The 25416-nt window shown below is 47.8% G+C and overlaps 1 long non-coding RNA gene across 2 annotated transcripts in view; it reads left to right on the top strand.

The window, feature by feature from the left end:
* The window catches only part of LOC122457193, a 117547-nt gene extending 105594 nt beyond the window's left edge, over window positions 1-11953 (top strand). The window contains exons 2-3 of one of the 2 annotated variants that reach the window (XR_006276600.1): window positions 7970-8231; window positions 10887-11953. This is a non-coding gene — a long non-coding RNA (uncharacterized LOC122457193). Of the gene's footprint in view, window positions 1-7969; window positions 8618-10886 lie in introns of those variants that run through there. The other variant, XR_006276599.1, reaches the window with a different exon arrangement.
* Window positions 11954-25416: the final 13463 nt, after the last annotated feature.

Below are 25416 nucleotides of genomic sequence, written 5' to 3'. Positions count from 1 at the left end.
CTTTCCCTACCTGCTTTGGTTGTCCTGGCCTTAGTCTCTTTTCATTTTTTTTTTTTTTTTTGACAGCACTGACCTATCCGCGTGGCTTTGCTTTCTCGCTAATAGAAAGGACATACACCAGTGAGCATCTGTGCCGCTTGATTTAAATACAGGGTACATTTGTCTTTCAGCAGGACGGCTGCTTCCTGCCAGCGTCCCCTAAGGACAAGCCTTTCATTATTGATGGGATTGTAATTTTGCTGCAATTTACAGAAAAGGGCCCAACACCTTGTATAAACTGCGGCATGGAATGCAGAAGGACATGGGCTCATTTGCACAGTGCGTGAAGCCAGGGTGGCAAGGTTGGCTGGTTCCTTTGCTGCCACCCCTTGGACAATCTAACCCCCTGAGATGCTGGCAGGATACTCGGATGCTGCTGCTCCTCCTGCGTCAGGCCTGTCAGATTCTGCAAGGGGATGGACAGCCCAGAGGGGAGAGACCCCAGTTCTGATTGCAGGTGACACCATTTAAGCGAGGCCTGTCTGCACAAAGGATGGCTACACAAGATGTCCCTGTGCCCGCCACCTTTTAGCCTACTGAGGCCCAAAATGTGGGACCCAGTGTGTGGCAAAGATCTACACCAAGGGGGCACCAAATTTTTTCAATCAAGAAATGTAAATGCTGTTGGATTGTGATGCACTCACTCTGCGAACAGCACCAGGGACTGTAGGCCTGGTGGGAGGGAACACAACAGGTTATTCCTCCCCTGTGCAGGAGCTCAGAACCCTTAGCTCTGCTCCCAGCTCTGGAAGACTTCAGTTCTTTGGGCTCTCCCTCCCGTGGTGAGCTTCATGCGGATCACAACATGGCCAGGGCTTTCCATTTTCAGCCAGAAGAGAGAGGCTTTTTTTAACCCTGCTCGTCAGGGCTCTCTCAGGACCTGTCCCCTCCCTTCCCCTTGGAAAGCACTTCAGCTACAATCTAATCCATCTAATTGAATGACGGCAAATCAGGAAAGGAATTTATCAAAGAGGGGGGAAAAAATCATGTCATTAGGCTCAATGCATATCTGTCCTTTCAGATCCATAGAGATAATTTGATTGCTGCTTTATGGGTAAGGCCGGGATTTCAGAAAAGAGAGGGAGGCGGAGGGAGAGGTATAAGGCCATTCTCTGTGGGATCAGCCCCTCAGAAGCCACTGGGAGAAGAGGGCATTAAACATCTCTCAGGAAGCTGGAAGGCTCATGCTGAGCCCCAAAGAGGAGGCCCTTAGCCTCGTCCCCTGTGGCTCCCATGTAAATAGGCCTGTGCACTGGACCACACTTGCCCATGCAGGATACAGGGCTGATGCTGCTGCAGACGTGGGGTCGCCTGGCACCCAGAGGAGGGCATGCAGGGAGGTGGGAGGGGCATGTGGTACAGCAGCAAGGGGAATAGGGGAAGGACATGGGCACTAAGCAGAGTAACCATCAACCGTTGAGCAACTCTTGACCAGCAGCCAATATGCAGCTCCCTTCGGCAGCATGGACCATCAGTGATGCCCCGGGCTCAGCAGACAGGCCCTGTGTTATCCTCGGGAATGGGTCAAAGTAACTTGGGCTGCTCTCCTAGCCCTGGTGCACCATATACCTGGGGTCACACATTACTCCTAGGGGCTTGCAATGCAACATCCAGCTTTCTTTGATGGTTGTAGCGGCGCCGCTCAAAGGACAAGAGGGGCTAGAGAGAAAGCACGACTGACTGAACGACCCTCCAGCGCGGAGAGAGATTGAAGAGCCCCTGCCACCCTTTGTCACAGCTGCAGGGTAGCTGCACCTCTGTTCCCCTCCTAGTTTCTCTGGGTGCACTGCTCAGGTGGCAGGCCTCCCACTCTCCTGGGGAATAATTCCACAGATCTCCCACTGAGACCACTCCCTGAGCTACAGAACTTGAGTATCCACTAAGCTTACCCAGCAGGCCTGGCTGGGTTTGGCACCTGTGATTCTTTCCTTCCGGAGGCTGTGACCAGCAGTGACTAGTCACCCGGGAGTGGCCTTAAACCAAAGCATTGTTTGTTCTGCAGTCGGAGCAATGCCCTAGTGCAACAAAGATTTTCAAACCACGTGCATGTCTGTCTTCCTGAAAGCCTTCCCCGCCCTGATGGTAACCTAGACAGGCACAGCTTCTTAGATGCCCTGGGTCCTGTCTGTGTGTGTCTGGTTTCCTCAAACAACTTGTCCCTCTTTTTTGATTCCATTTCTACCCTTTGTAGAACTTTGTAGAGTTCCTTTCTTCTTGTGTGTTCGGCTGCTTTCCTTTCCCTGGTCAAAACCAGGTTTGTTTGTTTTTTTTGGGAAAATTGTTAAGGCAAAGTTGCAACAAGCCATTAGCATACTATATCCTACATTACCTAACCCTTTTTTCAGGATCAGACTAATATTCAAAGAACCAGGCCAAACATTTTGGCTTGCTTGCTGGGGACCCCTACTCCTCTAAATATGCTAATAAGGGTGACACAATTTCTGCATACCTATGCTCTTTTGGGCATGTCTCTTGTGTACATGCTTGGTATGGAAGCTTTCGCATTGCAAGGACAGTCCACATTTTACTACACCACATTTCCATAGGAGGAGAAGTCACATTTTTCTAATAATGGTCATAGCCAAATTTGTAGGTTGGCTGGAGAAAGGCAAAACCATCAAAGCTCTTAGTTCTGGCATTGCCCTATTAGTGCTGTGAGCCATTCATTTGCTTCCAGCCCATCAGTTGAGCTAAGCCAATATATTCGTACTCTGCACATCCCAATAACCAGGCCAACTCACATTTATTGTCTGCACCCTACGTTACAACTTCCTGATGCTGGTTTGGTTACCCCTGTGTGAAATTAATGGGTGGGTGAGGGTTCCCCAGGGGATGGGGACTAGTCCTTCCCCTCCCAGTTGGCACTTACAGACCCATGGCATGCTGCCCTGGGAGGTAGCTGGTGTTTGTCTGGGGGATGGAAATGGCAATTTGTTTCCATGAAACATTTGCAGCCTGGGTGACAATTAAACCTAGCAGTTTGCTCCTGCCTGACTCGGGTTCTTTGCTGGCCTTAGCAGCACCAAGCAGGCTCCTCTGTCTGTGGCTTGCACTGGCCACAAGGTACTCCCTGCAGAAGCAGCTCTGCTCGATCCTTGGGCAGCCTGTCTGTATGATTGGCATGGGCTTGTAACTGGCACCTCCCAGACTTCACGGAATGGAAGAGGAAGAGCCCTTCAAGCCCTGACATCCTTTCACAAGCCCCGACACAGGCATGCCAGCACAGCACATGGGTGGGGAGGATGCTGCCACTCAGATGCCGGCTTGCTGGAAGGCTGTGGATGGTCTAGTGCTACATCTGGTGTGCCTGTGTTGAGTAGTGCTAATGGATGTGTGTGTGTCTGTTTAAGGGGTGTTTAATTTGCAGGTCTCTCCCCTGTGCAGGTTGCCAGCCCAGCTCCTTGCTCTCAGCGCGCTGTTTGGGGTCTCTCATCACCCACCCTCCTCAGATGGGGGGCCTGTGGCTCTCACATCCTCAACAGGCTGTGACATCTCAGTGGCCCACCCGGCAGGTCAGACCTTGCTCCATTTTAATGGGCTTGGACCACCCGCCTACAATGCAGCACTGGATACCAGCTGAGGCAGCAGAGCGGGGATGAGACTCCAGAGATAACTAACAACCATCCTTCTCCCCACCCCCAGCTAAATAACCACAAACCTATATAAATATCTAAGGGGGGGTGGGGATTATAACAGAGAGGGGCTGGCACCTGGAGCTTTGCTGCCAGAGAATGTAAGTAATTTAATAAGGGGATGTTTGAAATTATATCATCCAAAATAATATAATAAACCCTAATTTACTCACATTTATCTCCCGGAGTTTTTTCTGAAAGCCGTAATCTTGCATCTTCTACAGTGATGGATTAGCGCAATGGAAACTCCGCCAGGGAATAAAAACCCACATCGTGTAGTTTTTGACATGTTATTATTCAGTTTTATCTCAGGCTGCTCATTCCTGGTCCATTACTCATGTTCACAGGGATTTCTCTTTCTCTCTTATTTATTTATTTTTATCATGACTCGAAGCAAAGATGCTAACAAATTGCTCCTCCTTTCGCCTTCTTGGTTTGAAGAATGGCTCCCTCCTCACTCCCTGGTTAAAAAATATACGTACAGTGAGCACAGCTAAGAAGTTACTGCTTGTTGTGGTTGTGGTCCTTGGTTTAAGTCTAGGTTAAATCTTTGAAACCAGAGGGAACTTTAAATGTGCCCACTTGTCTGTAGCTCAGTTCTGCTCTGGACATTCAACTCAAGATGGTGATTGGGCAGCACTGGACCCTTTGCTGCGTAGAGATGTTGTTGGATTTGGCTTGAGATAGATGGAAAAATCGTGCCGTGGAAAATGAAACGGGACCAACTGGCTTATCAGCAGTAGTGGGACAGGAAGTGCACTGTGATGTCACTTATTTAGGACAGTGACATCACTGAATGAATAAGGATCAATAAAGCAGAGTACCTCAGCATAGAGGTTGGGTGTACTGAAGTTTTTTTTTTTTTTTTTGGATAGGACCCTTTTGTCCAAAGACCCCATGTCACCTTTCCCAACATCCAGACCAAGCTACAATTCAGGTAAATATATCCTGTAACACCCTAAATTCCCCTGCAGTTTCGCCGGCTTACAAAATTCTTCTTCACTTCATGTCCTAAAGTGTTGTGTAGAGTTGCTGTGCTGTGTAAAACAATGTCTGTGTTCTGTCCCAAAGATGACTGCATTTCCCCAGTGAAAAGACAAGCCCTTTCCCTAGTTATTGGGGGTGGGATGTTTTGTGGAAGTACGTGGCTAAATTAGTCACTAAGAGTCTAATCATTAGAACAGATTACAGCTGCTCTAGAAGAGTGGAGTGCTGTTGTTTACAAGGCACTGAATACAAGTGAAATAGATGCTACACATAAAAAGGCAACTAGGGAGTGACAAAACCACCCACCAATAAGCAGTGAGGGGGGATGCAAGAAATATGGGAGGATCTTTTAACGCATGTATCTTGAAAACAGATAATGATGGCTATGGAAAATATCCAGAGCTGGGTAATGGAGGAGCTTACTAAACTAAGGTGGTCTACCTAGCTGTTTATGGGATTCCATGGGTTAAAGAGATGGGCTACCTCTCACTTGGGATTCCCGTCAATATGGTTTGCCAAAAGGAAATGCTCATTGTTCCAGGGACCAGTCCTGCGGCTAACCATGTAACGACAGACTGGGGTTGCACTTTAGGGCCTCAGCACATGCAATCATCACCCCTTTAATTTTTAATGCTCTGTGCAGAACAGCTAAAATCATTAAAGCCAGGCATGTAGGAGTCCTCAGCTGGTAACTTTAATTATTGTAAAATTCTGTCTTTATTGCTTATTAGCAATTATGCATTGCAGTACCCAGGATGCAAGGCCCTGTAGTTTTTTCCTGAGAGGGAAGGTTTGTTAACTGTAGTGCTTAAAACCACTAAGAGGTTATTAAATAACTGCAGATTACATCAATAATGCCTGTTATGGTGGATCTCTTGTTTATTACAACTGCTTCGTTTACTCCCAGCCTTCAAAGAAATTTTAAAAATTCAGAAACCAATCAAGGCTTCAGCATTCATGTGGTAGAGGGAGCATATAATTTTGCTGCTGAGACTTTCCTAACTTGTGTGCTATCTGTGCAGCCCTGCAGTATGTGAGCTAATTACCTCAGGACTTAAGAGGGAGCCCTCCAGTATTTTGGAGTTTCATTGGCTTTGTGTGGCCCAAGAGGACAACTAGCACTGGGGTTAGTTCCCTCAGACTTGTTCTCTCTTCTCTGTTGCATTGATGGGGGAGGGAGGTCTTGTGTACAACAAGGATTCTTCAAATCCTTACCCCAGAATCAGATAAATGCATTTCCTGATGCAAAATGCTCGATCAGAGGTCAGATTTGGCCTCTGGCATTAACTAAAACAACTCCTCCCCTGCTTTGAGACCATGCTGAATTAAAGAGTCTGTGAAACGAGGTGGGGATACTTCAAGGACCAGCTCATTGATGTTGTTTGAACAGAAATTGCCCTCTGGGAAAAATCCTATTGTCTTTTGTGGCGGAGGTTTAAAGGACCAATCATTAGAAGGTGGCATTTCACATTAAAATTATTCCTATCAGGCAGTGACATTTCTTATGGCCAATGGACTCCAGTTCAAATATTCCCCATATTAACATTCCTTCCCCATCTGTTGTTAAAGCAGAAAACAGAAAATTGCTCTCTCCATGTGTACATGATATACAGTAGATATCTGTATTTATTGACATTTATAATAAACTCTGCCTGTTACATATACATAATGCATGCAGGGTGGACTGTGAAATCTAGAGGTCTCCGCAGGGAAGGACAGGCAGAGGGAAATCCTGGAGGGAATCCCCCCCAGCATTTACAAGACATAGCTTGCAGCACTGAAGGTCCCTGAGTATCCAGTGAAAATCCTTGCTTTGAGGCCTTTCTACACCAGAGAGACTGTAAATATATTGACTAGAAATTAGGTATATTAGGAAAGTATTGCCTCTTGGGGTGAAATGGTGGCCAATGACCAAAGCTAAGGCATTGTTTTCTTGTCTAATGGAGAGCAGTGTATAAATATTCAACATATTTAAATATTGATTGGCTATGTTAATAACAGATGTGGTGTTGTGACTTTGCAGAGCTCTGAAATCTCTGTGGCCCCTTGGGCCCTCTCCTGTTTCCTCGTTCTGGACCCAGCTCGCTCGTGTTCATTGAGTTGCCCTGCGGCTGGTGAGTGGCCCAGCCCCTAAAATGGGTGATGAGTTAGGAAGGGGAAGGCGTAAACCTACTGTAGATGACAGGACCTAGACTCCGGTGGTTTGTGCTTGGCCCTGGTGCATGCAATGCACCCATCTGGGCCAGGAATATTTAACATGCACGAGAAGGGGATGTGTGAGACCTCCCCGACGTTGGCATATAGATGAGCCTTGCAAAATTTCCAGTCACCAGAATGAGTATACATGGGTATGGCAGGGTGGCGTGAGTAGATTTAAGTAACATTAGGTTTCTTCATCATTGTCAGTTATAGCAGCTATCGTGCCTGGGCTGGTGAGTTTTCTTGATGCATACAATACCTCATTGACTCCAGCAGGCACTGGATACAGCCCTAGAGGCAGCTGTGAAGCACCTGAACTGGTCATCCATGCTATTTGGCATAGTTATACTTAGCTCTCACCTAGTACTTGTCATCCCTAGACCGTAATGCCCTTTGCAAAAGGAGCTCAGTATCATCTCCATTGTACAGCTGGGGAAACTGAGGCACAGACATGGGGCGTGACTTGCCCAAAGTCAGACAGCTGGCCAGGGGCAGAGCCTGAAATAGAATTGATGCTATGGACAGTGCTCTGGCCAAAAGGCCACACTGCCTCCCTCGAGGCTCTCATGTGACTGGCACCCGCCTTCGGTTCCTTTGTTAACTTTTCCTTTTTAAGAGTTTTTTGCTCCCAAAGAAAAGGTACAAATATTAGTTCCTGAAGTTTTTTCATCTGACAAATATTTTTCAAATATAAAAAACTGTTTGCAAAAACTTGTCAATATTGACATTTAAAATGTTTTGTAAACACTTTCCACTCTGTTTTATACCATGGTTTAGATCCAGATCATTTTTCAAAGTATTGAATGTTTTTGTTTCCCAAAAGCTGGGTTTTCTGTATAAGACAAAGTGGGCAAATTTATGAAAAGCGGAAAATGGGTCAGTTTGAAACCCTGGGAAATGGAAACACCTTCACAATGTTGTTTTTTTTCCTCCTTGGAGCAGGGACTGTGGTTTTGTTCTGTGTTTGTACAGCATCTAACACAATGGACTCCTGGTCCATGGCTAGCGTTCTAAGGCACTGTCACAATGCTGCTGCTGTTGTTGTTTGTTGAGATAATTTTCCAATTTTTTGACTGGCTCAATAAAATAACTTAAACATCTCTGCCCACCAGATGAATGCCCCAAAGGGGCCAAACCCACCATCGGACTATTGAGTCCTTACAATCCATCTTTGCAGCGTCGTGTAGTTCGCATTGCAAGCACAGCTGCAGGAGTCCATGGGCCTGTGTCTGACTCTAGTCATGTCTACGCATCCACTGACTGTAGTCAAGTTTGCTGTGTCTAAACTTTACACTGTGATTGCAATTCACCAAACAACAACTCCATGTTTGACTATCCCTGTCTAAATTTGCTTAGCTCAAGCTGGAATCTGCAGTAAGTAAACGATTGTCTGTTTATATTCAGCACTAATGAAGAGCCAGTGAACATTGCCCATTAATAACTTAGAAGATGATTGTGTTTACAGAAGGACTGTATGCGGCATGTCATACTTACCAGGGAGCTCCTGACTTGCTATTGATTTCCCAATAAGCACAGGCTCTTTTTTGTTTTGTTTTCTCCCAATAAGGAAATAATCTGTCCAAAGGACGAACTTTCTCTAGTGTCTGGAGTCAGGAGATGTCACCACTCTGACTAAAGAACCAACTCACCCCACTATTGACCCTGCCCGCCACCTTTCTAGGGAGCCCCTGATACACCCATGGGCAGGACTGGCCTGGCAGTGCCATTCCCAGCACACAGTTGCAGGGACTAAGCTGCCAGCTTGTCCTAGCCACTATGGATGTAGAAGCCTCTACACCAACATTCCACACAAAGATGGACTACGAGCCGTCAGGAACAGTATCCCCGATACTGTCACGGCTAACCTGGTGTCTGAACTTTGACTTTGTCCTCACCCATAACTATTTCACATTTGGTGACAATATATACCTTCAAATCAGCGGCACTGCGATGGGTAACCGCATGGCCCCACAGTATGCCAACATTTTTATGGCTGACTTAGAACAACGCTTCCTCAGCTCTCCTCCCCTAATGCCCCTACTCTACTTGCGCTACATTGATGACATCTTCATCATCTGGACCCATGGAAAAGAAGCTCTTGAGGAATTCCACCATGATTTCAACAATTTCCATCCCACCATCAACCTCAGCCTGGACCAGTCCACACTTCCTGGGCACTACGGTGCTAATAAGCGATGGTCACATAAACACCACCCTATATCGGAAACCTACTGACCGCTATTCCTACCTACATGCCTCTAGCTTTCATCCAGATCATACCACTCGATCCATTGTCTACAGCCAAGCGCTACGATATAACCGCATTTGCTCCAACCCCTCAGACAGAGACAAACACCTACAAGATCTCTATCATGCATTCCTACAACTACAATATCCACCTGCTGAAGTGAAGAAACAGATTGACAGAGCCAGAAGAGTACCCAGAAGTCACCTACTACAGGACAGGCCCAACAAAGAAAACAACAGAACGCCACTAGCCATCACCTTCAGCCCCCAACTAAAACCTCTCCAACGCATCATCAAGGATCTACAACCTATCCTGAAGGACGAGCCATCGCTCTCTCAGATCTTGGGAGACAGACCAGTCCTTGCTTACAGACAGCCCCCCAATCTGAAGCAAATACTCACCAGCAACCACACACCGCACAACAGAACCACTAACCCAGGAACCTATCCTTGCAACAAAGCCCGTTGCCAACTCTGTCCACATATCTATTCGGGGGATACCATCATAGGGCCTAATCACATGAGCCACACTATCAGAGGCTCGTTCACCTGCGCATCTACCAATGTGATCTATGCCATCATGTGCCAGCAATGCCCCTCTGCCATGTACATTGGCCAAACTGGACAGTCTCTACGTAAAAGAATGAATGGACAGAAATCAGACGTCAAGAATTATAACATTCAAAAACCAGTTGGAGAACACTTCAATCTCTCTGGTCACTCGATCACAGATCTTAGAGTGGCTATACTTCAACAAAAAAGCTTCAAAAACAGACTCCAACGAGAGACTGCTGAATTGGAATTAATTTGCAAACTGGATACAATTAATTTAGGCTTGAATAGAGACTGGGAATGGATGAGTCATTACACAAAGTAAAACTATTTCCCCATGGTATTTCTCCCTCCCACCCCACCCCCCACTGTTCCTCTGATATTCTTGTTAACTGCTGGAATTAGCCTACCTGCTTGACACCATGAAAGGTTTTCCTCCTTCCCCCCCCTGCTGCTGGTGATGGCTTATCTTAAGTGATCACTCCACCAAATGCATCCGATGAAGTGAGCTGTAGCTCACGAAAGCTTATGCTCTAATAAATTTGTTAGTCTCTAAGGTGCCACAAGTACTCCTTTTCTTTTTGCGAATACAGACTAACACGGCTGCTACTCTGAAATCTCCTTACAGTGTGTATGATAAACCCATTGTTTCATGTTCTCTGTGTGTGTGTGTGTGTGTGTGTGTGTGTGTGTGTGTATATAAATCTCTCCTCTGTTTTTTCCACCAAATGCATCCGATGAAGTGAGCTGTAGCTCACGAAAGCTTATGCTCTAATAAATTTGTTAGTCTCTAAGGTGCCACAAGTACTCCTTTTCTTCTTGTGATTTGGGTGTTTCTAAATAGAGTTTGTCATGGCTTTCCAAGGAAATGAGAGATGTGCTTCACAGAGACAGAGGAGGTAACTCCAGGCAACAATAATATGAATAGAACCACTGGGCCAAACCCTTGTCGCCCGCAAACCAAACCAAAAATGCAATAGACTAAGAAGACTTTGCATTTCTACAATGCCTTCACTCCAAGAGCCTCTGAGTGGCTTACCATTGTCCTTTTAATGGAGCCTCCCCCCATCCTCCAGGTGCTCGCTGGCATTGTCCCCAGTTCCCCAAGGCTGTAAGTGCTTAGTAACTGCCCTCCTCCTTCCCCACTGAGATCCCACTGGGGTTCAGTGGCCAAGCCAAAACCAGACCCTGGTAGTTCTTGCTTCCCAATCTCTTGATTTTCCTCTCCAGAATCACTCTTCCTTGCCCACAGAAGAACCATCACAACTCTGCCAGCCAGCAATCTGTTGGTTCCAGGCACTAGAGAAGCTGTCATAGGAGGATACATTCAAATTGTTAGTGGCCAAGACACTGGAATGACTTTGAAAGGACTTGAAGTTTGCTGACCTCTTGCCTGGAATATTTTCATGTTCCCTGCCTTCCTAGGAACACAATTTCTGTTGGGTATTGAACTACGCCAACATACCACAGATCCCACGTTCACTGGCTTTTCAAAGTTTAGAGTGGGAACCAGGGTACAGTTCCTTCAATGAGCCGCCACTTGTCTGCTTGGGGAAGAGAGCATCTGATCTTTTCTCCCGACCTCCTTGAGCTCCATGGACCTGTTCTCTGCTTTAGAATTCATGTCCACTGTCTGGTTACGTTCGGTCTAGTCATTAAGATTCTTCAGGCCTTGGAGTGGGGAGGGACAGAGAGCAATGCTTTCTCTTGCAAAGCTGAGTATTTTAATATGTATATATTTTTGGTTGTGTTTGCTAGCTTTGAACAATTGTGTGGCACTTGTCAGCCTTCTGCAGCCGCTTCTCGGGCACATTTCTTTATATGCTGAGGAGCCTAGTATGAACTACCATAGAAATCAGGGAGGTGATTTAATTTATGTGCATGAGAGGGGGAGAGACGGAAGCTTCTGGACCTACAGCTCTCAGTCCATGGCTATACTATAAAGAGAACATCCCAGCCTTCACTGCCCTGCTTCTGCCCTATCAGACTGTTGGCTTTGCCTTTCAAGTGAAACATAAATCTGAGGTCCTTATCACTCATAGGTATTAAAGAGCCCAGTGGAATTTTTCACAAGAATCAGAATAATATTCCTAGTTGATACCAGAGATGTATACCAACACTGGTATCTCTATATGGTGTGTGTGTGTGTGCTTAGTTAATATATAAAACGATCTAATGGCACATAAGAATAACACATTTGTTGTGGTCTTCATAGTTCTGTAGGTTCAATAAAGTTATTGTGTGCTGCAAATGGCTTCCTGGGTGGAGTTTTTGCAACGGGTAATCCAACGGCGTCTGGGGAGGGCAAGGGTGTATATCCAGGGGTGTATATCCAGGGGGCAGACTGGATTCTATGCCACTGACCCATTCTGTGACCTTGGAAATGGTACTTTCTAAGTCCCTCTCTGAGCCTCGTTTACCTGTCTGGGAAATGGGCCTGAGTCTGCTTCATGTCTCAGCAGTGTGAAGTTTTGTTCACTCCATGTAGCATGTGCTTTGGGGGAAGGTGACCAAGAAGCCTAAACTATTGGTCTGTTGCCTAAATTGCCCCCTCCCACACCAGCTTTAATGCAATCCTGGGCTGTTCTAAACTGCTGTGTAGCAATCACATCCGCTACGTGTGTAACACACACAAATAGGGCACGTCCACTTAGCACTTTTGCTGGAGTCCTGTAGGTGCAAAGAAGGAAGAAAGGCACAGAGGGTAAAATCCCATCAGGCTGAGAGACTATTGGTGCTTTCAGAGTTGGATTGCTTTTAAGGTCAGAAAGGACCACCAGACTCCGCTAGTCTGACCTGCATGCCACAGCGCACACAACTCCACCCGCCAATTACTGCAGCAAACCCTAACTTCGGTCTCAGACAACTTGGAGCTGTTAGAAGGACATACCATCGAGATTTACAAGTGTCAAGAGATGGAGAAGCCACCAAAGCCTTTGGGTAGCTTCCCAGGGCTGATTACCCTACTGTTAAAATGTTCACACTAGTGCTAGTCTTAGTTTGTTTAGTTTAAGCTTCCAGCCATTGGATTGCTTTTTGCCTTTTCCCGCTAGATTAAAGAGCTGTCCACTATCAATAATCTCTGCCCCATGTATCTATTTACAACCTGTGATCACATCACCACTTTACCTTCTCTTGGATAAACTGAATGGAGGGAGATTCTCAGGTCTCTCACTATAGGGCAGGCTCTCTAGACTTGTGGTATTTTTCTGAACCCTTTCTATTTTTTTAACACCCTGGTTGAAGTGCAGACACCAGAACTGGACACAGGATCCAGGACTGGTCTTACTTGTGCCTATAGACAGGTAACACGACATCCTGCCTCTCCTTGCTATTTCCCTGGATTCAAGGATCACATTAAACCTCTTAGCTACAGCATCGGCCTGGCAGTCCATGTTCAACTGGTTATTCATGGTGACTGCCAAGTCCCTCTCTGTCTTGCTGAACAAATAAAAAGTCACAGGCCCTGCTCCAAGAAACTTACAATCTGATTTTAGCCCACTCAACTTCTGGAGGGCACATGGATCAACACTGGGTCAGACCAGAGGTCCAGTGAATCCAGTACCTTGTCCAGTGCCAGCTGCTTGAGAAGAAGGTGCAAGAAACCCTGCAGTGATGGGGTAACTTTTAGAGGCTGGCTTGTATGCTGAACATACCTGCCTACCCAGCCTGGTAGCCTTGCTGGAGGTCCCTGGGGTTTTCAAGGGCAAGAGATTTTGTTATTTTCAGGTTGGGTTAATGTGGGTGGGTAAGAGAGAGAGGGTAGCCTCTCCTTACCCCGCACCATTCAGGAGCCCCCCCGACTGCTGTGCATGGGCCCCCACCCCTTCTCCAGAGCAGAGTGATATCTGAGCATCTGCATTTTGCCTCCTTTCTCCCAACACCTCCCCTCCGGGGAAGTGTAAAGAAATAATGTTTCTTTACAAATACAAATGTTATTGAGCCAAATGAGAGAGATTATTATGGGCTTGTGGAATTGTCAGCAAATGCTGTTTAATTAGAGCACAGACATAATACTCATCATTACCCTGTAGCTAGTTCTCTGATCTAAGGCTTTCTACCCCCAGGCTTCCTTGGCTACAATGAACTCCGCAAAGCAGATACTTTCCCTAACTCCCTCATCAAATACCTGCGCCAGACTCTCAAGGTTAGCGCTGTGGGGGTCAGCCATGTTTAAACGTTGATTACAGAGTCGGCAGGAGCTGCTAAGATTTCTAATTAAGATTAAAGAATGCACAAGGCTTATAAATGGTTCTTAGGAATGTATAATTTGATTAGCCTGTTTTCTCATGGTATTTTAATTTCTGGATTAGTTAAGATGGCCTCTTATTGCAGGGCTCCTAACTGCTGCCTCTCCCCCATTCTGTACAGCCTCATCAGTCGTGCGAAGGAAGGGTCCAAAGTGCTCTCAGATCGCAGGGGGCAGTAGGGTCCCAGGGCTAGTTGGGAGACCTGTGGTCCCAGCTCTTCCAATCACTGGCCGTGCGATGTTGGGTGGGTGACTCGCTCTGTGATTGTTTCCTCATGTCTAAAGTGTGATAACCATGTATCCCCTCTGCTGTAAAGTTCACTGGGCTCTGCAGGTGAAAAGCCCTCTGATGATGATTTATTGTTGTGTTGTGTTAGCTCCGAGGAGCTCTAATCAGCAACCAGGATCCCAGTGAGCTAGGAGCTGCACAAACCGAACAAAAAGATGGGTCCTGCCCCAAAGCACGTACAAGTATTGTTAGCACAGTCTGCCCTGGAGCCAGTTCACAGACATACGCTCATATGCAAAAATAGCTATCTCCACACCGCCAAAAATAAAAGACCCATGGCATGACTGTGGCTATAAAACCACAGTGTAGCTATCCAGGCTCAGGTTGGAGCCAGGTTCTGAGAGCCTACCCCTCTGGTCTCATAGCCTGGGCTCCCCCCGAGCCTAAAGTCTGCACTGCAATTTTATAGCCTAATCCCCGTCAGCCTGAGTCAGCTGCCCTGGGCTCTGAGGCTCGGTATTCGTAAAGCTGGTTTTGGTGCCAGGAGCTCATCTGATCTATTATTCAGTTTTGGTAGAGGTGGTTTTGGATACACTGAACACTGCAACTGTCAGTACCCAGGTAGTAAAGCCTTTAAAATGTGAACCCATCCAGGGTGTGGTGCTTACCTGTGCTCCATCGTCTGTGATGTTCACCCAGATTCTCAGTGCTTGCGAGGAGTTCACAATGACTCATTGTGAACACAGACTGTTGCCTATCACAAGGCTAGTGTTCAAATCATGATGCACAGTCCAAAAATAAAAAGCAGATGTCTATCCAGAGATACCAAAGCTCAAAAAGTGAGCTCTGTGTGTGGTCCCAGCCGGGCCACTTGAACACAGAGCTAATGGTGTATGCACAGCTTCATGCTCTAAAGCAAAAACGTTAGCTCTACCAACAGCCCTACAAAACACTGTTAATAAAACTCTGAGAAGAAACAAAGAACCTGCCAGTAAGTCAATGACAGGAATGGTCATTACTAGGGTGAACATCAGTCCATGGTGCTTGTGCCCTATGCTAACACCCTAACAGCAGCTAGCATGGTTGATCTTCAAAGAGCTCTCTGCATGCCGCAGGGAAAGCAATAGCACTGTGTTAGAGGGAGTGATGAGGCTCAGAGGAAGTATGGCCACAGAGGGTGTCAGTGTAAGGGCTGGAATTAGATCCCTGGATTTCCCGCTTGGCTCATGCTTCTGTGCTCTCCCCACCAGGCCACGCTGCTCCAGGCAAGCCGGTGGGCCTCAGATGGGGCAGAGAGAATTTGCGTGCTCCTACGCTGGGTGGTTCTTCAGGGACCTGCAGCAGTCACTCAGGCTGCAGGAGGACTGTCCCGCGTAGCAGGAGGCACCTGAAGGCTGAGTGTGGGTGCTGAAGGGAGGTCACATCCTTCCTGCGAGCTAGAGGGAGACAGCAGCAGCTCCTAGTTGGTAATTCAGATGGAGTTTGGAATTGATTCCCATACTCCCTTCTTTCATTAAGGAATCTACCATGAGACAAGGCGAGTCAAATGAGCCGGTTTGGCTGCCCACTCACCTTCCCCAACTTGCACAGCCACACTAGGCAGAGCAAGCTATGCTACAGAGCGAGTGCCCTACCTAGGGAGAATCTCTATTTATAATTTGATCCAAATAGGGAGGCAGGGAGTGGCAGGGAGCTATGCGCCAGCTCACAGGGTGTTTAACTGAGGGAGGACCGTGCCAGCCCTGGGCCGAGTTTCTGAGGTGCGGTTGCAGGTGGCAAGCTGAAAACGGAAACCAGACTTCCAGCAGAGAGGCGCGAGATCTTGCCCATGCGGGTGTGCACAGTCCCTAGGTGTGGGAGGTGAATTCCCATGTTCCGCTCACCGGAAACCGACCGAGCTGCTGCTTTGTTGGCAGAGGCAGGTTGGATCTGTGAGGGGCAATCCACGGGCTCCCCCAAGTTCTCATGGGGCCATTAGTACTTGAGATGTTCCGCAGGCTGTAGGCCAGCTGGGCCCAATAGGACATAACAGCACCTGCTGCCTTCGAGTGGCACTTCCCCCGTGCCACAAGGGTGGCCTGGGAAAACATCCAGAGTAGAGCCAGAGTGGTTTGGAAAGGCAGAGAAGGGAGGGTGAGATCTGGTGACTCATGTGCTTCACCCAGTCCATCTGCATGAAGGGAGATGCCCATCTTTCCAGTCCAGTTTGCCTGACGCCCACTGCAGATGTATGTCCTGTGCCTCCCATGGGGGGGGGCAGGCAATGGCCATGAGTGTATCATGTTACTTGGAGCTTATATGGGGCCAAGGAACACACAAGGTTTTTGCCTGAAGTCGCTAGTGCGTTCCCTGTGTGCCTGCTGGCCAGCCCTGCGTGCTAAGCCAGCTGAGCCTCAAAGCAGGGTATTCACAGGCCATGTTACTGTGTTACTCATTGTATTGTGGGATTACCTAGATGCCCCGTCAAGGCCCAGGACCCCACGGTGCTAGGCATGGAACAGTCCCAGGACAAAAAGACAGTCCCTGCCCCCAGGAATATGCAACGTAAGGAGCTGATGCCTCTCCCCGTCTCTAACACTCAGCTCATCTCAGCCACCTGCAGCTCCAGGCAGCTCTTCTGGGTGGGCAGCCTGAGTTGCCAGCACTTTCCCGTGATGTGGCCTGACTTGGCTGTGCCTTGTCCCCTACCTTCATGTTGGGTCGAATTTAAGGTACGTGTAGAGCTGGGAGGGCCATTTAGTTTGCTGGAGTCCCCCAGGGCTAGGGAGGAGAGAGGGTATGATTTATAGGGCTGCCATGCATCCTCATCCCACCTGAGGAGAGTGCGTCACATTGATGGATCTGCCTCATTTTCATTGGGATTCACACGCCAGGGCAGGCAGCGTGAGGGGGGAAGGGGGCTATGCTCCAGCTGGGCTCTGGAGATGGAATACGTTCACTCAGACAGCAACCAGGGGCCTGGTGGAGAGGGCTGGAGTACCATGGGCAGGGCTGCGCTGGCTTTTTGTTTTATACCCAAACACAGTCCTAATCCGGCTGAGCCTGACTCTCCTTGCTCGGTGTTTGCTGGGGTGTCACCTGCCTTGCCAGGGCAGAAAAGTCTCCAAAGGGATCCTCCTGTGAACATTTAGGGCTGCTGCAGCTGCAACACTTCTTAGCCTACGTGAAACCAGCCTCAGGTGGCATGTGACTAAGATTCATCACTGAATTTGGTCCGCTGGTTGGATCATTAGCTAAGGACGGTCCTTTGTCCTTTAAAGAGCTGCCTTTACCTAGGAGTGCAGGGAAGGATTGTGGCATACAGACCAATCTCTGACCCGTCCTTCCATGCCCTGGAAGGCTGTCAGAGGACACTGTCAAGCTTTAAATGTTATTGAAACTGTTCCCTAGTTCCCCCTGGTAACAGCACCCTGCAGGCTGTTAACGCTGGACAGACTGAAACACTGAACTGGCTTTTCATTCCTGATTCAGATTGTTCAGGGTTCCTTTCCCACCCTGTTCCAACTGGGATGGGTACTTTTGCTGCCTGGTTCTCATGCTGTCACCTCAGTTCAATGTGGTACGAGTCAAACTGTGAACTCGGCAGGGAATATTTAAATAGCAAGCGAGCCATGTCCTCAGCAGGTGTAAATCAAAATCCACCGAGCTACCAGCTGAGGATCTGGCTCCGTGACTTCAATAAACAATGACAGGAGCTTTGGTATTCATTCTCAGTTTGATTGGTGAAATCTCCCGCACCTCCCACTGCCCAGCAGCATCCCCCACTGTTCTCTTCACAGATACCTACATTTTAGATTCCAGTTCCTTGAGAGCATCCCTTCAGCTCCAGCTAGGAAATGCTCTTAACGCTAGGCGATTTGCTTCTGTTTTGCTGGAGCTCAGAGTAACAGCAGCCCTGGCGGGAAGCTGTTTGAATGCAGTTGTTGTTGGAGAGGAGAGCCTTGTACATGATGTGAGTACACAGACTGATTTGTCAGTGCGGTGACACGTTTAACGTTCCTGAGGACTCAGGGAGGTTGCCAATGTGAGAGCTTAGGAGGCTGCGTTGTTGCGTTCTGTGGTTCAGGGCCTTAGCCCTGTGGCTGCGGGGCTGAATTGTGCCATGGCTAGGAAGCAGGGAAGGAGACAGCACTTGGGGAATAGACTCTGCACCGAGCTTTGCTTGGAGACGATAGATTTTGACTGCGGCAGTTCAGAGTCTGTGTGAGAGGTGTTGCAGAGGCAACTGTGGAGTAGGTTTGTCTGGGTTCATGTCTCCAAGTCCCCCTCTGCTGAAGTGCAGAAAGTCTCACAGAAACTCAGCTGTCTTCCCCTAAGCGCCCACGTTCCACCCTTCACCGCCGCAGTGTTTGCACCTTCTTCCATGCTGCCCCTTAGGTTTGTGGCTGGCTTACTTGCCTTGGAAGCAAGGTGATGTTTCCCCTCCTTCAGACCCTTCCCAAGACATGCTGCTTCCACAAAGCCTTTCGGTTCTGCTCTCCCTTGGCCTCCCTGGAGCTTGCACCCTGACTCAGGCTCCAGCGCGTGTCAGACGTGTTCTCAGGCTGAATTAGCCCATGTGCTCCATAGTGCCAGGAGCAGTGGCGCTGCTAAATGCGTAACAAGCAACAGTGCTAACGTTCCTTGGGGCAGAAAGGATGGGGCCATAGCGAGGACCTGAGGTGAGGATGCAAGAGACCCAAATTCAATTCCCTGCTCAGCCACAGAGTCTCTGTATGACCTTGGGCATGTGTCTCAATCTCTGTGTCTCTGTTCCCAACTGGGAAAACAACACTGCCCTTACACTTACAGGGTGCAGTGAAGATAAATGCTTTAAAGTTTGTGAGGTGATCTGGTGGCAAGAGAAGTTCCACAGATAAAGGAAAAACACAGAGATCCCTCTCTGATGCGGAGCAACTGGCCTGATCAGGTGGAGTGAATGTGATACTAAATATGTTAGCAAATTCACATGCTTTGGCTCTGTCTTGGTGTGGTGGGGTCTGTATCAGAGGGGCCCATACTTAGAGAGGCTGGAGGCAGGAAATACCCCACAGCACATCTTTCCCCTTCTGGGATTCCCACCTCCCATTCTGAGGCCAGGAGGGAAGCTTTGGGAAGGAAGGCGGCTGCGGCAGGGTGTGACTTTTGGGGCGCGGAGGGGTCTCTTCCTTGGACACACCCTTCTCAAAGGAAAGTGGAGGATTTGGTCCATTGTTCTCCCCAGAGCTGAGTTTGGACACGACTGTCAGTGACTAATGGCCACATGCCTGAGTGATGCCTTCAGCAAGCAGCACCTTGGCGCCGGTCTCACCATCAGCATGGAGGGAGGCTCAGCTGAGGGGTCCCACCTTGGCCAAGCACTGAGAGGCAGGTTCCAGCTAAACCTCTCGGTGCTCAGACCATGCTGCAAGGACAATGAGCCCCAGGGAGACATCTGGTTGTTCTTTGCCTACTGTCTGCACTGGCTCCTGGCACACCCTTCCCTATCGCTCTGCACACTGTGTGCACACACAGCATCCTGCTCCCGTCTGCAACATCAGGACATTGGTACGAAAGGCAAGCTGTTCCCAGCAATCAGCAAGCCGAGCCTACCAGAGACCACATTGAAACTGTTGCCAGCGAAGAGCAACCCCCTTCACCTGAGCAGGGGACAGATGTGCATCAATATTTATTCGAAACTCCCAGGAAACCTGGATGAAGTGTAATTATCTTAGCTCAATCAACTTGGATTAGCATAACATCAAGTCACCCATCAGACTGGGGGTTTGATTTCTGGGATCAAAGCCGTGTGCTGTAGCCGCTGATTAATCGGGTGCAAGGGAGGCAAAAGAAGAAAGTAGCGCACTGCGCCGCTTTGATATTCCAGTTGTTGCTAAGTTTACTTTCTTCTTTGGAACTTCCCTTTCCACTTCCACACCCTGTCTCTCAACTCAGGGATGTTCCTGTCGTCTGGCTCTGAGGTTTCTATAGCCCCCATCACCATAGAGTGTTTATGACTTAAACTGAATCTCTCTAGCAAGGATCCTGGAGGACACAGAGTTTCTTACCTTTTCTCCCCACCTTGCCTACAGGAGGGAATAATCCTGCTGGTTTTGGTGGGGATGTTTTGTCCAAGAGGAGGAATCTTGCAGATCAAACTCGCTCTCTGCTAGCTCTTTCCACAGAGCTTTGCCCCAAAATGTTTTATCTCATGCACACATTTACTCTTATTTATTGTTTACTCAGGTGGGAGTGTGGAGTTTAAAACCAGGGATTTTCAGCAATGAAAAGAAACTGTTACCAGATCCCAGAACAGTTAGTAGAGAATGAAGGACATAGGCTTGCAAAAGGCAAAATGAATATACACGCAAAGCCAATGATTTGAGATCTGGTTCCCTGCTTTCTTCCGAGATAGGACGTGCCCTGCAGTGAACCCCACAGCCCACTATACAGCTCCCCATATCTCTCACCCTGGCACACAATTCATACAGAATCTTAGACACTAAAGTCAGTGCCTACTCCTACCCAGTCAGTTAGTCTGCGTTTTTCTAAAGCACCCATCACACCATTGCGTCCAATCACCAATACGGGAAATGAAAACCTGTTGTCTGGCTGATGAGGATCGTAGTCCCCTGGCCTCTGCACCATGGTACGTTGCCCGTTTCCCAGCTGTGCTATGTAAATGGTAAGAATTCAGAGAGCTGATCAAAGGGTAAAAGCTCACTTAGTAAATATTTTTGCTAGTAAAAAAGTGTCTTGTTCCATTTGCTGTGATTCATGGGATGGTGGCATTCATTACTCATAAGGATTTGAAGAAACTTGAGCTGGTTGTGAAAATGGTTTTGAGTCCAGGAAATTTAATATCAGCACCAATAACTGTCACAATATGGGGACTGTACGTACTTTGCAGTCACGATTTACGAACAGTGTTTAACTCATCTAGTTAGGGAACAGAAACTCGGCCGTGGGATGATGTTTGAATGTGTCCTGCGTTAAGGGAAAAAGCAGGGTTGAGCACAAGGTTAGCATGCAGTGGAGACAAGGCCTCAGATGACCAACCACAAAGAGGGAGCAGTCAGTGTGAGCCGCTGGTTGATAATCATTCCTACAAACAGTTCTGTGAATTGCTAGGAATAACAAATACAGTTGGTGGAACGTCAGGGCTGGTTCATAGATGATTCGCTAACAGAGCTTTTGCATCCACAGAATAGCCTGCAGGATTGGGCCCTGGATCTGTACCTCACATTATTGTCAATAAACTCTAATAACCTGCTCAAACAGAGGAGTTTGTCTGAAGGATCTGCCTCTTACAGTCTGCCAGCTTCTTTCCAGCCTGGATCCTACCTCATGAGCCTAGGACACTGGCAGGGATAGGTATGCAGCATGCCACAGTTTCTTTAACATGGCTCATTGACCGGATTTTCATTTTTTGCTTAAATTATCTTGAAGTGTAGGAGAGAGTTAAAGTGAGGCTGCTCTGCATTCCCAGCACACCTCTGTAATTCACTTGCATTTCCTTCCCTGCTTGTCTTTAAATTATCTTCCAAAGCACAGAAGGGGGGCGTAAAAGACGTTGCTTCTTCATGGCTATTTTGATGTTGTAATTTGAATTCTGGGGAAGTGTTTCAAAGGCAGTAAACCAAAAACCAAACAAAACCCTGTCCTATCTAGCGGCGCCAAACACGTGGCTTGAATCAGCAGATGCCCTGTGGGCAACAAGGAACGGGGATGTTTTCATACCCCTTGATGACAAAGCAAACCAAGTTCTCTCCGGGATAGAACAGCAGCAGAAGAATGTTACCTTAGATCTCTTTGGTGGCAGCCAGCCAGCAGGGGTGATTGCAGCTCAGCATCCCAGACCCCCTCTAAACAGATTTCTTCTTCACATATTTATCTCGGCACAAAATCACTCCCCGTGCAACATCTTTTTTCCCCCTCTCCTCCCTTTAATTAAGAACTAAATATAGATCTTAATTAAAGCACTGATGAATTTAATTTAGAGTGGCATTACTGTCTTAACTTCCAGCGCTCAAAGCCTTGTTTGTATAATGTATAATATAAGCTAAATGAGTACTTACTTGTTCCCACCATAAATAATTCCCTTGCAAATCCCTTCAGATATGTCTCAGACACTAATCCATCTCCTCCTACAGAATATTCATGGGCACCAATCCTCTTTCTTCCTAACTCGCAGATTTTAATAACAAACCTCCAAACAACTTGCAACCTTCCCTCTCTAAAATTAGCAAATAATGGGGGAGAAAAAGCAGTGGCATATCAGAGATAGAAGTATCTGCAATTTGGATTACATGTCAAGGTTATAATTTCAACCTTGTGGTCCCTGACAAAGAGCTCTGGCTCATAATGCATTGAAACAGGTTTGCTGTAGAAGCACATATGTAAAGCTGGATGTTACTTTGATTCTCCCAACAACCTATTCAGAAGCAAAGGGAATCAAGAATGCTATGGCCTGGCAATACCAGCCTCGATACTGAGAGTGGATTGGCTGCCAGCTCTTTCTCATTCTCTGGGCTGAGTGTGCTTTGCCAAATAAGGAGCATTCTCAACAAAACCACACACAGGGATTCTTGAGACATCTAATAGGGCAATGAGCTGAGAATCAGGAGACCTGGTTCTGCCACAAGCCTTCTGGGTGACCATGGCCGAGTCACTTTCCCCCCCCCCCCCCAGTGCTTCTGTTTCACCTTCCACCCTCTGTCTGTCTTGTCTGTTGAAGGCTAGGGCAGGGATTGTCTCATACTGTGTGTGTCTGCAGCACCTACCACAGCAGGGCCCTGATCTTGGTGTGGCTCACCATGTCAATAGAGGCTGAGGGAGTGCAATCCTGGGAGATATCTAGGGGGTTTGGAATGGCTCCAGTGGAGGTGGCTGCGTTAGAAGAGACCGCCTGCAGGTTAGAAAATAACTCCTGCACTATTGGAGTTAAATTCAACTGCACGAGCAGGAAAGCTGGAAAGAATTGGTTCAGACTGGCTGTCCCCAAATCACATCCATGCTAAGCACTAGCAAGATATCCCAACCCATGCAGCATTGCTGGCATGGAACGGCATCTGACTGGCTCAGCGTCACTTGGCAGGAAGCTGTTACTTAGGAACATCTGAGATGATTAATCACCCCGCCCTCTTGGCACAGCTGAGCAAAAGGGAGAATTAGAAGAAATTCAGTAAAATACCCCAGGCTGCATGTTGAAAGAGAGGGGAAAGGTGTGTCCTGCAGTCAGCAACCCTTTCTATGCCTGTTTGGTTCAGGCCAGAATATACAGTAGGTTGATGGCCCTAGGCTGTATGGGCTGGGAGCTGGAAAGCCGGAAAGATCCATATGGTCTATCTACATCCACCAGCCTCTATAAAAAAATCCTCTTTACATCCGTTAGAACAGAGCCCTAGCTCTTCTCTACCACGAAGGACAGAAGGGACGATGTGCTTTTGGCCCTGTCCTTTAAGTCTGAGTTCTCTGAGTCAGCTGCCTGCACCAGATCCCATTGTAATTCATCCCCTTCCACCCACGCCCCTAGGCAACACTCAGCATGTTCGATTCTCAAAGGTAGACAGAGTGGGTGATATCATCTGGGAGCTGTTGCCAGTTTCTGCTTTGTGGCAGCAAATGCTGGGCCTTGGGGTAGATGAGAGCCATTGACGAACCGCATAGAATCCTTGCTGTGAGCAAAAGCGCCAGGGGATTCACTGATGTTACTAAAATTGACCTGCAGGTACGTTGGAAGGACTATGACTTTCTCTCTCTCCTGCTATCACTGCCTAGGGAGTACATCAGCCAGAGCACAGTGCCCCCTTTATAAAAAGCCATTTTGTTCTGAGCTAACACTGTCAGGCCTCATTGTTCCCAATATCTCTGAGCAATTTTTAAGCTAAAGGAGTGTTGAATTGTAGTGGAAATATGTATGAACGTGCAAGGCCAGGTGACGCACCAAAGGAGAGGATGTTGTCAGAGCGAGACTCTTTGCAGGAGACCAAGGGAAAGCCGCTCCTGTCCCTTGGTTTGCATGGCAAGAGGAGATCAATTTCCAATGCACCAACCATGCACAGCTCCTGCGGTCCCTGTGTACCCCAAAGAGATGGCAAAGTGATTTCATAGATCATAGAATCATAGAATATCAGGGTTGGAAGGGACCCCAGAAGGTCATCTAGTCCAACCCCCTGCTCAAAGCAGGACCAAGTCCCAGTTAAATCATCCCAGCCAGGGCTTTGTCAAGCCTGACCTTAAAAACCTCTAAGGAAGGAGATTCTACCACCTCCCTAGGTAACGCATTCCAGTGTTTCACCACCCTCTTAGTGAAAAAGTTTTTCCTAATATCCAATCTAAACCTCCCCCATTGCAACTTGAGACCATTACTCCTCGTTCTGTCATCTGCTACCATTGAGAACAGTCTAGAGCCATCCTCTTTGAAACCCCCTTTCAGGTAGTTGAAAGCAGCTATCAAATCCCCCCTCATTCTTCTCTTCTGCAGACTAAACAATCCCAGCTCCCTCAGCCTCTCCTCATAAGTCATGTGCTCTAGACCCCTAATCATTTTTGTTGCCCTTCGTTGTACTCTTTCCAATTTATCCACATCCTTCCTGTAGTGTGGGGCCCAAAACTGGACACAGTACTCCAGATGAGGCCTCACCAGTGTCGAATAGAGGGGAACGATCACGTCCCTCGATCTGCTCGCTATGCCCCTACTTATACAACCCAAAATGCCATTGGCCTTCTTGGCAACAAGGGCACACTGCTGAGTCATATCCAGCTTCTCGTCCACTGTCACCCCTAGGTCCTTTTCCGCAGAACTGCTGCCGAGCCATTCGGTCCCTAGTCTGTAGCGGTGCATTGGATTCTTCCATCCTAAGTGCAGGACCCTGCATTTATCCTTATTGAACCTCATTAGATTTCTTTTGGCCCAATCTTCCAATTTGTCTAGGTCCTTCTGTATCCTATCCCTCCCCTCCAGCGTATCTACCACTCCTCCCAGTTTAGTATCATCCGCAAATTTGCTGAGAGTGCAATCCACACCATCCTCCAGATCATTTATGAAGATATTGAACAAAACGGGATTTGAGAGGGCAGAGGGCACAGAGGAGTGGGCATCCGAGCAGTGTAAACAAGGGGTAAACAACTCTTGCATCTACAGGCTGCTGTGTACTACGGTCTGCGTAAACACCGGTCGAGAAGTGATGGTCATATGGCATTGTGAGGGGGAAGCAGAACATAAGGTTGGGGCTGGTGTTCCTAATTCTTGGCTACACTCTAGACATGCATTCCCCTTTGCCAGGGGAGACCGTCCCACCCAGTGATGGCTCTTCCTCCCC

The sequence above is a fragment of the Dermochelys coriacea genome, chromosome 22 (genome assembly GCF_009764565.3).
Source record: "Dermochelys coriacea isolate rDerCor1 chromosome 22, rDerCor1.pri.v4, whole genome shotgun sequence".
Lineage (NCBI taxonomy): Eukaryota > Metazoa > Chordata > Testudines > Dermochelyidae > Dermochelys > Dermochelys coriacea.
Note: the sequence above shows the minus strand (reverse complement) of the source record. Positions and strands in the feature narration are given on the sequence as shown.